Source organism: Drosophila erecta, unplaced genomic scaffold (assembly GCF_003286155.1).
Source record: "Drosophila erecta strain 14021-0224.00,06,07 unplaced genomic scaffold, DereRS2 tig00000021-arrow-pilon, whole genome shotgun sequence".
In the NCBI taxonomy this organism is placed as follows: Eukaryota; Metazoa; Arthropoda; class Insecta; order Diptera; family Drosophilidae; genus Drosophila; species Drosophila erecta.
Window position 1 is genome coordinate 5372483 of NW_020825198.1, and position 14548 is coordinate 5387030.

A 14548-nucleotide genomic window follows, 5' to 3' on the forward strand; every position below is an offset into this window, starting at 1 on the left:
TCTCGGGGCGTCTGTGTATCTATTTCTTCATTAACAAGATACCAAGATGCCAAGATACTATATAGTCGGGCAGCGGGAACTTCATGGTGGTCAGTTGCGGGCGTCCAGCTGGGCGCAAACGCCCTCCCACCCCCCATGGATGTTTTCCGTTCCCGGTGATATGTTCATCACGAAATGGAATCCTATTCAAATTAGTGTGCGATAAAGAAAGACCTCCCAAAAAATAAAAAAAAAAAAAAAAAAAAAAAGGAGAAGACTCAAGACCCCGGGGCAAACAGCGAAAAGTGAGTCATGCGAAGCGGAAACAGTTCTCCAATGAAACGAATCCACATCAGAAACAACCGTGATGATGATGATGACGATGATGGTGGTGGTGGTGGGGATGTTGATGGTGATGGGATGGCGAAACGGCAACAAAAAACAAAAACGAGCTGGAAAAGGTGAGGTCGAAAATTAAACACCACCACATCGTTTAGATAAAGTTATAAATTATAATGTACACTACGGAACGATCGATGAGAGCGAAGGTCCCAAAGAAACCGAAACCGAAACCAAAACCAAAATCAAAACCGAAACCCTTTTACTTCTCGCTCTCTCGCCTTGTTTTCAGTTTTTTCCTCCTTATTTTTGTGTTTTTTTTTTTTATCGTACAGGTAAACCGTAGGCATATATGTTATATATGTAGTTGTGTGGGTAAAGGTAGGATGGAATTAAACGAATTTAGTCAAACGGCATCTATAAATTATGGTGCTTCTTTTTGGCGATCCGGAAAATATGAGCGCTTTGAGCTCGGCTTGTTGTTGTCTTGGTGGCCCAACTCGAGTTTCGTTTAAACGCTTGATTTAGTGCACCAAAATATGGCCAAGTGTTGGGCTATCTATGCAGTTGTATCTACGTGTGTGTGTGTGTGTGTGTGTGCGCATTCCACAAGCGACAGCGTTTTACACTTGAAATCCTCCGGAGCAGGCCGAAAAGAGATGGACATACATATGCCCATGGAGCGACCCGGCTTGCCTTTTATCCTGGCACAAACACGTTGGTGGCATTTGGCTGATGGTGTGCGTGACTGTGTGTGTGACTGGTCCAACAGGTTCCACGGAGATTCTTCTCCAGTACCAGCTCCCTCTGGCCCGAAGACTGGCATGCAGCATTTCTCGTTCTCGTTCTTGGTCTCGGTCTCGTTTTGCACATTTTTGAATTTTATTTTAATTTCTTTTTATTATATTTTAGCTGCCAGGCTGCCGGCTGCCCCTTTTCGCTGGCCCCCCGCCCCTGCCCACCAAAATTTTTCTGGTACTTCGCTTCGGGTTTCTTCTGCTGCGAGTTTGGAGTTTGTGTGCAACTTTGGGCTCGCTGGCTTTTCATTCACCAAAAACTGGTTCGACGTTTAAGTTCGTCGCTTGGCTTAGACGGGGGGTTTTCAAGGAAGTTCTTCGATCCCACACCCCTCGCGTTCGCTGTGGAATGTGTGAAGTCATCGAGCTGGGGGCAGAGATTTGAATGCCAGCCTCGTCTTCTTACACTTTAAAAGACCTGGGCGGCACTTGCAGTAACAGGGTCTTGAAAATTCCATGCCCCCGCACACAGTCGCACACGCTACTTGCACAGATACAGACGCAGATACAGATACAGATACAGATACGCGTACTCGTACTCTCACTTGCAGAGATACTCACGCACACACCTGCCGCCCCTCGAGGGCTGCTCGTTTTTCCATCGAATCTGGGAATCAGTCAAACGAAACAGACATCGATAGCACTTCATCATGTAACAATCAATGCAGGGGCCCTACACTGCGAGAAAAGTCACGCACGAACCGCGCACACAGTCAACCACAAGCACATCCCGTTTTGTGGCAATTATTTTTGGAAATCACAAATTATTTGTTACCCTGGCCGAGCCAAATCTCACTGTGTGCACCGTGTAATTGTATTTCATTGTAGGATATTGGATTTTGTGCCTGATTTGGCACATTGTGATGGGTGTGCCCCCCTCGCCACCACCCCCGTGACCCTGGGCAAGGGTGCCAGCCCAGTTACTTGTGTCAAAAAGTGGTCCTGATGCTCGTTCCTCGCTAGCATTTCCCCCTTGACCCTTCTGCCTGACACCTACTTGTCAATGGCCGTGATGAGTGTGCGTCCGCCACCCACCAGCCCCCTCACACACCACCTGCCACCTTCAGCGTACACTGGGGAAAAAGGAAGTGTGATCCTATTTATATTTCTCATTAAAATATTGCGAGATCTGATATGTTCATATCTGCATTAAAGAGTATGCAATTTAAAAGAACACCACCACTTAAAGGTGTATCATTTTTTGAGGGAGTTCCAATGCGAAGCATTTTTCTCAGTGCATAATCCTCTATGCAGGTGCTAGTAGCTCGGATGGCAGAGCTTTGGGCCATGGTCTGTCAGTGGCAGGGATATTTCCAGAGCAACTGGAAAGGGCACAGTGGAACTGCCTTTGGGGCACTGGTGGAGCCCCATTTGGGTGGGGTGAGGTGGGGTGGGGTGCAGCAGGCGAAGGTGCAGGGGGTGGCAGGCGGGCATCGAGAACGTGTCATTGACAGATTTCAACGCAATTGCGTATGAATGAAATCGATTTTTTTGCTGCCTTTGTTCTTGCTCTCGATGATTGGGTCTAGGTTGCTGATAGCTCCAGTCCACGACGATGATGATGATTGTTGGATGATCGTAATGCCAATGGCTTTGAATGGAAGCACAAGTGCTAGTAATACAAGTTGGCAGTTGATGTCAGCAGCTGAAGTTTCAATCAAAAATCGCTTATCCTTGTTATAAAATGAAGGTACTATGCTTGCAATCACCATAAGCTTATCCTAATTAGTGCTTATATTAATTAGTGGTATGATTTCCATGGCTTTGAGATTAAAATTAATTACAAATCCGAAAAACCCGAATTAAAGCATTTCATTTCTACCCACTCGGACCTATAAATAGAACATTTACAGCCATTACATTTTAAGCACCCACACCCACAGCCGTCACGAAATGGAGAACATGCCGAGAACCCCACCCCAGACACTTTCCCACCGTTGGCCCACTCACTTTTTATGGTCCCCATCATATTTGTATTATCACTTTCGCATCTCGACCGGCGGCTGTGGAGTGGAGTGCAGTTCCCACTGCACTCAGCGGGCCAGACTCCTTCTGACCGGGCCCATAAACTAGCCCTGGGCGGCCGATATCGCATCGGATGGACGGAACGACGGTGACTGGCGGACGGACTGCACTTGGCAACAGTGCAGCAAGGAGAACTCTGCCACAAATAAATACAAGTATGTACAGATGCGGCACATACATATATGTTAAATGCGGGCACAGTGGTATTTATATTTGCCCTACCCATGGCAACTCGGTCGATGCATCGGCTGGCCAAAGCCAACGCCAAAGCCAAAGCCGAACCCAATACCCATTCCAATCCGGAGCCTTGGCCAAGGTAGAAATTAAGCGTCCCACCGCGAGTTTACACATCATCATCATTATAGTTGCCATTGCCTTTGAGATCGGGTCGCCTTGCTGCCGCTGCCACTGCTGCTGCTGCGGCTGCTGCTGCTGCAGTTGCAGTCGTGCCTTGCAGTAAGGCATCCCGAAGTGAGGCTCGCAACGTGTGCGAATGTGTTGCACAATAAATAAAAATATTTATACATGAAACCTTAAATAAAGCATGAGCGACAAAGATGCGAACCAAGTCATCGCTTTGCGGCCGGCCCTGTTGTATGTGGCACGTTGGTTGGTGGATATTGGATGGCGGAGCGGCTCCCATCGGCCAAGTGGCAAAAATAATGTCGTGGCATCTGCATTTGTGCAGCCAACAACAACGAGAACAGCAACTGCTGGCAGCAGCCAGCAGCCAGCAGCTTTTGCCTACAAGAATCTTCAAATTGTTCTTGCCTTGCCGCAATACCACTGATGGCCCTTTCTCTTCTCCGTTTCTTAAACTGTGCGGCAGTTTTGGGGCAGTCGGAAAAATATTTTCAAAAGCGAAGAGTTGTCAATAAAAGTATGCACAAGTTCTTTATGGAGATTTTTAAAAGCGCAGAGTTATCAGTAAAATATAAGTTCCATATGAAGATTTTTAAAAGCGAAGAGTTATTAAAAAAACTATAGTTCTTAATGGACTTGTTACTTGTATATAGTATTAAGTTGAATACTATCTCCAGTAATTGGTTTTTCATTTACGTTTTAGTGCTTAGTCGATAGTAGTGAGAGGATAGGGTATTCCCGAATTCTTCAAGCCAGCAAGGATTTCCCTTTTGCATTTTTTACGTTGCACTCCTGGACTTCTTTTTGCCTGGCCCCTTGTACTTGTGTGTTTTTGTATTGACTGAGGCTGGCAGATGTAGATGACGATGATGTGGGGGGCGGGGCAGGGGCGGGGAATGTGGCAGGCACGGGGGCAGGCACAGGGGAAGGGGCTGTGGTGCCTCGTCATCGTTGTCAGGCGTCGCAGCCCACCATCAAGATCAAAGCGAAGCCATGCAGAGCCCACTAACTCCATCGGCCGAGGAGAGCCAACTGACACTGAAGCTCGGGTGCACAGACAGAAAATCTGGGTTACTTCTTGCATACTGCACTATGGCATAGTAACATATGGCATACAAATATGGTTTTAGGCTACCAAGTGTATTTAATTATTCTTAATTTTTGTATGTATGCTTGACTGCGAATTGTGCTGTGTGGAAACCCAACTTAGAAACACATTTCTTACATCGAGCTTGATGCATGCTCGCTTCGTTTCTCTCTGTGTATTGCTGAATGCTGCACTCAGTTCGAGGCGCAGAAGCTACTGCCGTGACTGCCTCCGTTGTGGTTTCTGTTGCTGCTGCTGCTGCTGCATAGTCAAAGTAAAATAAGAAATAAATCAGTAAATTGGATTGCTTTCTGCTTTTTGCCCGGCTCGCAGTTCGCAGTTCGCAGTTTGCAGTTTGCAGCTCGCCATTCGCCGATTTCGCAATGCCAACTGGCAACTGCAGTTGAGCTTCCTTTGGTCGGGCTTGTTTGGTTTTGTTTTCCTTTTTTGCTCAATTTTTTCCTGGCTTTTTGTTGGTCCGACTGTGCCGTGTGTGTGTGCGGGTATGCTGGAATTTCTATGCTTATCATCGGCTCGATCTCACCTGTTCAATTCATTATTTTCTATAAATAAACGACAGGCGTCCGGGCAATTTACATTGCTCCCCGGCTTGGCCGTAATTAAGTTGAGCGGACTGCGCTCGCATTCGCCTTCTTGTTTAATAACTCGGCGCAGGAAGCGTGGATCCTGGGCTTGGCTTTTTGGGGTAAAGGTCAGCCGGCAATGGCAATCCATGAAATTCAATATGTATCCCCAGATCCGTGGCTCCCGTGGATGCTACTTCTGCTGCTGCGGTGGCCAATTTCGCGAATTCGTGCAACTTTTCTGCCTGCGCGTCTGCGCATGAAGAGCTCCCCCGAACCAACACACTCGAGCATCTGTATCTGCAGCTGTATCTGTATCTGTACCTGTATCTGTGGCTGTGTGAATGTATCTGAGAGCCTGGGCGGCGGCCTCTTTGGCCTGGAATTTCTGTGGCTCGTTTTCTTTCATTTCGGTACCTAAACATTTTTTGTTCCCCGGTCTTTTTTAAATACGAGTTTTGCGTTCTTCTTATGCGGCATCACCGCTGCCTCAGCTCGTTCCCTTCGCATCCTGCACAAATATGGGCCTATGATAACATTGTCTTCGCCGGAACGCGTGAAAGTTGCTGTGGCCCAAAAGGGTTTTGGCCAAAAAGTCCTCACTTTCCACGCAGCGTGTGTGTTTGTGTGTAGTAGCTCAAACACAAATCTTCAGCGGTTTTATTTATGCCGATTCGGGGTCGTTTGTGCCATTGTCGTGTGTCGCAAGGATCTTATCGCGGATCCCATCTCCTTTGACTTTGCAGGAGGTTGGGCCGCTCAAAATTTGTTGAACCACATTATGTTGATGGAATATTTGTATACGCGATCGGAATCTTATCCTCCAAATGTGCTGTTGCCTAAGGCTAAATCCGGAATGTCATACAAATTTTAAGATTGCCTTATATCAGATGAAATAAATCTGCGCCTCACATTGTTTACTTGTTGACAAAAGCATGGAAATGCTTAAAATATTTCCAAATTATTGCTAGTCATAAAGTATTGGCCCAAACAGATCACATGATTTATATTATTGTTCACTTATTTTTATCTTAACTGAACATGTTTTCTTTGCATAAGTAAAAACTAAGGGAAATAAATTTCATGGCTTAAGTAGAAGCAACTAAGTATGCTACTAGCCCGAAAACTATGCATAACTTCAGATTAACTTTCGCTTAGGAAAAGCGAAAATCCTTGAGAATTTTCAGTAAGTCCATCGAAGCTGCCGAAAAAAGATACGAATAACTTTCAGCTGTAACTTTTCTGGAAAAAGTTTGCGATCCCTTCGAAGAGACAGCCATAAATTCTATAAAATTCCTTTTCCTCACTGCCAACTCCGCCTGGAAAAAGCAGGAAACAAGTTTAATGGTTGCCATCGGTGGCAGCAAAAGGGGGCTTAGAGCTTAACAAGATTTTTGCGTATTGAGGCTCTCCAGCTGGTGGAAGAATTTCGAGTTGTGATGGCTAGGTGGCTAGTGAAGTTTGTCATGAAAAGGTTGGCATGCGTGGCTGCGAAATGCGAAAAGTTTTCGGGGCCAGCCAACTGGCTAACGACCCGACGAACCGTCCTGATTACGTATACGCCCCGTTGCTCCAGCTATTTCATACAACCGGCGTGGGAATCCAACAGATTCGCGACACCAAGATGGCAACGTAAAATAAAGCGAGGCGAAACAAAGACGGCCAAATCGGACGCTGCTGAGTCTGGTGGATGGTGCATGAATCACCGCGCCTGCATCGCAGGAACCAGAGGATGGGGCGGCAAACTGGTTCTGCTGGAATGCAGATAACTTCTTGCCCAGCTCCAGACTCCAACCAGAACAGAACAGAACAGAACAGAACGGCCCGGGCTGCTTCAAGTGCGGCAATTTCATGCCCGTCCGCATCGAAGCTCTGCATATTAAATATTTAAGGCAACGGCAACAGGCAGAGCCCAGAGCCCAGAAACCCGAACCAGAACCAAACCCAAAGGCGAACCCAACCCAACCCAACCAAACCAAACTGAGCTGAGCTGAGCTGAGCTGAAGAGTCCGCACTAATTTAGTGAAATTCGCACACTCAGCCAACGGCATGCATGCGGCAACCACAAATTTTAATTAACCGAAACAATGGCGGTGTTGTTACATCAAAGGCAACAACATAATCAGAACGCAAATGCCAAGCGGGGGATGCAACCGCAATCCTCTGGCGGTCCATCGAACACCAGCTAAATGACCACGAAATTACAGATGCAGATGTGGATGCAGATGAACAGGGTCAGTGAAGGAATCGGATTCGCTGGGAGCCTCAATTTCACATAGGAAACGACGTAATGGTATTGTGTTAAGGAACTTACCTTATAAGGAACTCGAAGATGTAGGGTTGCAGACCACCCCTATGATACTAAATAAATGAACGTCACAATAACATTTTGAACAAGGAACACTGTTGAGAACTCCAAGTCAGTTTTTGAAATATATTTCTGAATGGCGCCGCATCTCTTTCGTTTTTTTGCTGGTAACGATTTATGAAAAGATGTGCAAAGACGTCCTCACTGAATGAGTCACCCAAATCGACGACCTTGATCCGCTTTCGCTTCGGGACAACAAACTAGGTACCCAGTAGACTGGGGCCCTGAAAAATGCATTACGCAGCTGCAATCGATATTTGGCACTGTCGCCCATTTTGCTGCTGCTGCTGCCACTGCTGCTGCTGCGGGGCAAGGTCGTCTAAGCGGGCGCTAGATTGGGGGTGGCGGCAGCCCGAAAATCGGTGACCAAATGGCTGGCACGCAACCTTGGGACTTCCTCTGGCGCCAATTGCACTGCCAGTGCAGCAGCGTCATTGTAAAAGAGGAATCCCAAATGCAGGCCATGACGTCAGTCGCCGGATTGAGTCAACTGCGGCGACAATCAACTGCCACAATCCCAATGGGAGGCGTTGCGATCCGAGTGATAAATGATTGAGGCCAAGTGGCAAACATCGCACATAGTTGCATTCCTAATTTACGACTTCGCAGATGAGTCGCGATACTTTTAATTGCAACTCGTTATGCAAATGCAAAATGTTATTCATGGCGACCAACAATAATGTGCCAGGCAGGTGATATTTTATTGTAAAATAATAAAGCCCATGCAGTTATTGTTTATTCCCAATGAGGAAGCTCTCTACTTAGATATTGATAGAAATACATTTTTTATATAAAGGGGACATTAAATTCCTCGTGTTTGTTATGAAAACATGCAAAGGCGTGTCAACCAATAAAATTGGTTTTGAAAAAAGCAAATAAACAAATGATTAGTCCATTAATATAAAAAGAGTGCCACTAAATATGGATATAAAAATGCATTAATTCAATCAAATTTAACTGCATAAAAAGTGACTATATTAATTACTGTTCAGGCACTGTTTGCTCTATCTGGCCAGTGCAAATATTAACCTGCACCAGTATATTTATTACGTATACCATCCCATAGCAATAATAGTCATTAAACGAGGCGCCACCGTCGCCATCGGAAAGGCGACAGTCGGTCGATTGAATGAAAAAGGGGCGGCGATGTCAGATGCCATTTACATTGATTAAATATTTTGTACGGCCAATAGGTATTTGACCGAACTGATTGAGTTCTCGGCAAACAATTGCTGATCAAAAATTGGAGGGAAGCGAAACAAATGATATATATTTGCGCTGCGGCGGCGTTTTAATTTAATTCGCGCTCATTGCATTGCAATTTTCACAGCAAATTGCAATTAGCGGCCATTTAAGCGCATTTCCTACGCACGCAACACAAAATTAAATAGGAGTCCGCCGGATGGAGAGGTTGCCGACTGGGTGACCGAGTAACTGAGTGACTAAGTGACCCACTGGCGATGGGGCGGAACTCCGAGGAGGCCAATTGCCAGCCCTCAGAGCGTCTGAGTGTCCGGCTATTTGAGTAATGAAAGTATCGCAGTGAACGGCGAAAGTAGCCCACTCTCTCAGGCCACTTAATGGCTCTATTTTCCCGAGGCAACTGACCCACTCCACCACCCACCACCCACTTGCCACTTGCCACCCAGCAGCCTCCTCCCAGGGCGGTTGTGCAATGGGATTGTGGGTCGACGGTTGCGGCACGGCGGTCAACTGCAATGCTGCAACTTATTGCATGTGGACACCAGTGAGTGCTGCCCACTCTCGGCTATTGCCACATGATTTATCAGCTGAAGTCCACACGCGAATAGAACTCATATGTACTGCTGCAAGTACACAGGGAACATATAACATATAACTAACTATGCTGATCCTGAAACCTTAATGCGGAAGTTGTACAGTTTCAGACCTTATTCGGTACAATAACAATTATATTAAGAATGCCAAAATTGCTAAATTGTTACATGAATATTTAAAATAACAAGCAAATAGGTTATTGGAAATATATTTGATTGCGCCAACTACATTAAAAGCTCTGGCTTTTTTCTTGAAGAATTGTTTCGAAATAAATTTATAAAAATTCAGACTTAGCAAATGCGTTGTTCGAACTATAGATTTCTCTCTGTGCAGGGCGATTAGAAGTGGCAAAAATGGTTATAAAACTACCCACGTATGACAGCACCACAGATTTGGCGTTGTGCAAAAAATGCAATAGATAAGACAAATATATATGTACTCGGATAAGTGCCCGTTTCGATAGCAGCCGTCACAATGTTTGACTTTTATAAAATAATTTACTTACAATTTGCACATGTCAATCGGCAATTGGCTGCGACAATTGTCGTTTGCCAGCGGCAATTAGCGGTTGGCTGTTCCCACACCGCCGGCTGATTTATGGATGGTCAGATGGATGGTCAGCCATCTGGGTTCCGCATTCTCCAAGCGGGCTATCTTGCGTTATTAATGCCCATCTGCCAGTGAGCTTTGACTGGTTAGAAGGCCGCCAAGGAGGCGAATCTCTCAGATGGAGCAGCCAACTCCATCCGCTGGGTGAATTACAGTCATTTGCATGGGCCATTGCAATCTATTTTAATTGACGATTGAAATGAATGTTTGGTTGGGGAACAGGGGACATTCAGAAAGTGTTTTCATACATAATGGAATGTGCATTTACTTATTTAAACTAGCACAATTAAACTGTGTATAATTAATTTCTTTTAAATCGAAGTTATTCTATGCGCAACCTAATTAACTGCTGCTCTGCAGCGGCTTCATTCAAAATGAACATATTCGATCGCATCCCAACTTAATTAGTCGTTTCAGAAATGTGTCCGAAAACAATTTGCGGCAAATTGCAACGCGCCATAAATTTGAGCAATTCTTAGTTACAACGTGCTTTAAAAAGTGAGCGAATCTGTGCATAAAAAGCAAAACAACCTGCCACCAAATGAATTTGCATCAAACAGCGCATTAAAGGCATAAAAAACTAATGGGCTTGAATAATTAAGAGCTGACCTGCATTTGTCTGCTAATCACAGCCCATTGCAAATGGCCGTCTGTCGAATAGTTGGACAGCCGTGCCACGCACTCTTAATTTGGTCATTTGTGACAATCAGCTAAAAACAACGATATAGTTAATGGGTACACATTAACACACGCACTTTACGAGTAATGACATTATACAAGTGAGTTAGCCACGAAGTTATTTGTGTACAAAACGCCTCGGTAGCTATCAAACTTGCAGATAGATATTCTGTGGTCATGTTCCTTTTAAATTTGCGATACTTTTAAGGCTAATTTAAAGACAGCCCAATTGGTTGAACTGTGCAGTTCAATTAAAGCGCTGACAATAACATAACACGCTTAAAAAGCAGATTATGGCGGTTGCATCGAAATAAAAATTAAGTGCATTATTTACCTTCCCCTGGCAAACAGACCAGATTTACCATGGCGTACATTTTCATTTCATTTGCAATATGAAAATCCAACTGTTAAACTCATTTCAATGAAGTACGCTTTTTGAGGGCTTTACTTAAGTTTGCATTAACTATTTATGAATGAGTTTGCCAGTTCATAGTCGTAAGCCCACATGGCGGAGGCACTGACAGGTCAAAAGATACGACTCTGTGGCAGTCTGTCATCCTGGCCGCTGACAGTTCCCTTTGCCACATAGCACATAGTTCACAGCTCACGGCATGTGACGCATTTGCCACTGCGCTTCATTATGCAGGTCTGCCTCATCCATTCCACCGTTCAAGCCAGCCCGGAATCCCTGGCTTGCCGTATACATATGCATCCATCCTGCCTTTCCAGCACTCGTCCTTTGGAGCCAGGGATGGGCAGCTAAAATGGGGCTATAGAGGGTACCTATCTCAAGATCTGGTAAGTTGCATTTAATACGTTACATTTTTAGTATCAAGCTTTGTTTCCTTGCCATTCCATTCACTAACCAAACATGCAAATTCACAAGATGAATCCTTTAAAAATATTGTTTTTTGTAACGTTATACTTAGGTTTAATCATGGATATTTAATTATCCATATCTTAGCACAGCACTACCAACTCATCCAATAGTCCAAAAAATGTGGTATTATAGTGTGAATATTTTCACATTGTATCTCTAATTCGTCCGCATTTGGATACATTTTTCGTTTTGATCAGTAACTGAAACGGTGCTGCGGTGCTACCCTGTAACTTGAGTAAACGCGGCAGCCTTGCCACCTCTGTTTGCCACCTGGCACCACCCTTTCATCCAGATCGCCGGCATTGTTGTGGGTGGGGCAGCTGCATGGCCGCATTATGTAATAATGCATGGGCGTTTGGGCCATGGCCTCGTTGACCCCATCGCATGGCTGTGTCAAAATTGTTCGACAAGCTCGTGTACTTGAACTGTCAACCTATTTGTGTGCGTGGGTGGGGCTTTGGGGTCTCGACGTGTTGTTGTTTTCGTGTTTACGTGTGCTGTTGCTCTTATTTTGGCGGTGCAGGATTAACTACCGAGCGGTTTGGCGCACTTTTGCATATTTATAATTGCTAGTCACGTTTGGGGTCCAAGTTTGTTACGGCTTAAATGGTTCTATAAAGTTGAAGCGATTTTTAAATGCTTTTAATACTGTGAGGGTGGGATGGAAAAAGATTTTTATACTTTAAGACGAATATCGAAAATTATTCACATTTTAAAGTAAATATTTAGGAGTTCATTATTGTGGTTGATCGATTGCTAAGCTAATATACTTGTATATTTTTAAACCAATAATCGTTCAAGGTTATTACTAAGCACTCTTTTTGTAGCAGCCTTTAAGTTTCACTAAAAACTAATGCTGCTGACTGAAAACCAAACCCATTTCCATAGTTTCAACGCAATCAAAAGCGAAATAAACAAAACTATAGTTCAATGTAGTTGGCAGTAGGGCCAATTAACCCGAAATTAATGGATAAACAAACTAATAGGCAACCTGCCCATTGAAACCGAGAAACGAAATAAATTAATTGCAGTCGCCAGGGGCATCGCCGCAGGTGGGCGGTGCTATCTGTCGATGGGGTGGTGCTTTGGGTGGTGCTGGCCTGGTGGTTCAGTGATTGGGTGGTGGGGGTGGTGCTGGGTCGTAGGCCCAACTGGCGCCATGCCGCAATTTCGGCCGACGATCCGAAACAACAGATGGAAATGGAACTTTAATTAAAAGCCCAGAGCCAGCAGCAATGATAGAAATAGCGCTGCAAGGGAATATAAAATAAGCCAACATTCTAATAAGGAAAATAGTTACTCACACACACACTCACAGGCGCCCACAAGATGAACTGCACACTGAGAGAAAATATTGGCCAGCTCTTAGGATGTACATAAATACATTAAAGCTGCTATGATGTCATGGAAAGCATTTGACTGGTGCAACAACTATCGCATAAAACATTAGAGCTTGCAAAGATGCACTAATTTTGGTTTCACTCGCACCAATTTCTCGCAGTGCCTGCGCACACACATGCACCAACAGGACAAACAGCGGGCGCTCTCCGCTATTTAAAGCCCATTTGCAGTTGGCCTTATTTCAGTGGGGATCTGGCCCAAAGAGGCCATATCTGGCGCTTAAAGGCGTCCGGGCAACCGCATTCAGATGCGATGATATGTCAGCCGCCGACTAAGCACGCTCCAGATGCCTCGAAGGCGGTTCGACGAGGCCTGTTTTCGCAGCTGGTTCGCTTCGCCGAGTTGGCTGGCTGCATTAAAGCCGGCTGCTCAACGTGGCTAAAATTAATCGCGAGGAGCTCTGAAGCGGGCTGCTTGACAAATACAAAGACGGCGACAGGTGAAAGGACGCCTCGAGTGGCTGCCATTCAAGACTTTTGCCAAACAAGGGCCTTAAAGTTCGGGACGGGCATTCATCAGTAGCTGTACTGGTGTACTGCAGTTTCAGGGCCTCTGTGCCATACAATTTAATTAGTCTAGTAAGACTTCCTCGTTTTCTTATTCTATTAGGGGAAATAATTAATGAATTCATCTGGCCTAAGTGCAGTGCCATTATACTTATATTTATATACATCCACGCCGGCGTGGATAACTATGACGCGATGAGGATGATGACGACGTCGTCGGGTCTGTTGATTCTCGACGTTGATGAGTCGCAAGAACAACAGAAACTTATCTCGCGGCTGGAAATTAGGGGGCTGGTTGGTGTGGCACATGTGGCAACGGAACGTGAGTACCATGATTACATAGCTGATGAAATATGCATTATCTGCTGGTTTTGGGACAAAAGTTTTGCGTGAAAATAAAAGTTGAGAGCGAACTAAAAGCCCCCAGCAATTCGTATTTGCTCTACTAAAAGGGGGAATATTTTAAGAAGATACAGTCGAGGCTGCAGCAAGGACAAATAATTATTAAATTCATAAAAGTATTGAAGTGGCTATTCATTTTGGTGGAAAACTGACATCCAGATTCTTAGAAAACAAATATAATATATTGGCATATGAACTAAGCGCAAAATTATCGCATATACTCATTTTCTTTTGTATACGAAAAACGAGCTAATACCTCACCCGTTTCAGGTCTAAAAATTCCACAGAAAAATATTGTTTTTCAAAGCTATTCATAATCTGAAGTCATCGCGGATTTCGCTTAAGTGATTCTATAATTTGCCTGCCTTCCTAAAGTATCTATATGTGTCCTAGCGTCATAAATCTAAATTAAAACGTTTAGGAAGCGAAGAAAATCCAACGCCTACAGCGAGATTATCACCCTGGTCAAAAATATACGGCATTGTTGGCATTGTATAGATAAGCGACTAGGCCTAAACCGATGTATACCGATTAAAAATATACAGATTTCAGCAAGAATGCGGTTTGTCTTTCGCTTTAATGGAACTCGGGGATTACCTCAGTGGACCGCAGAAATCTGTCCATCAAAGTGTGTGCAAGTCACCTCCGCACTTGGAGCCGGAATTCCTGCACATCCCATCCCCCCAATCAATTGCACATTGTGCACGTAGCCACAGGAGAAACTTTGTGCGTG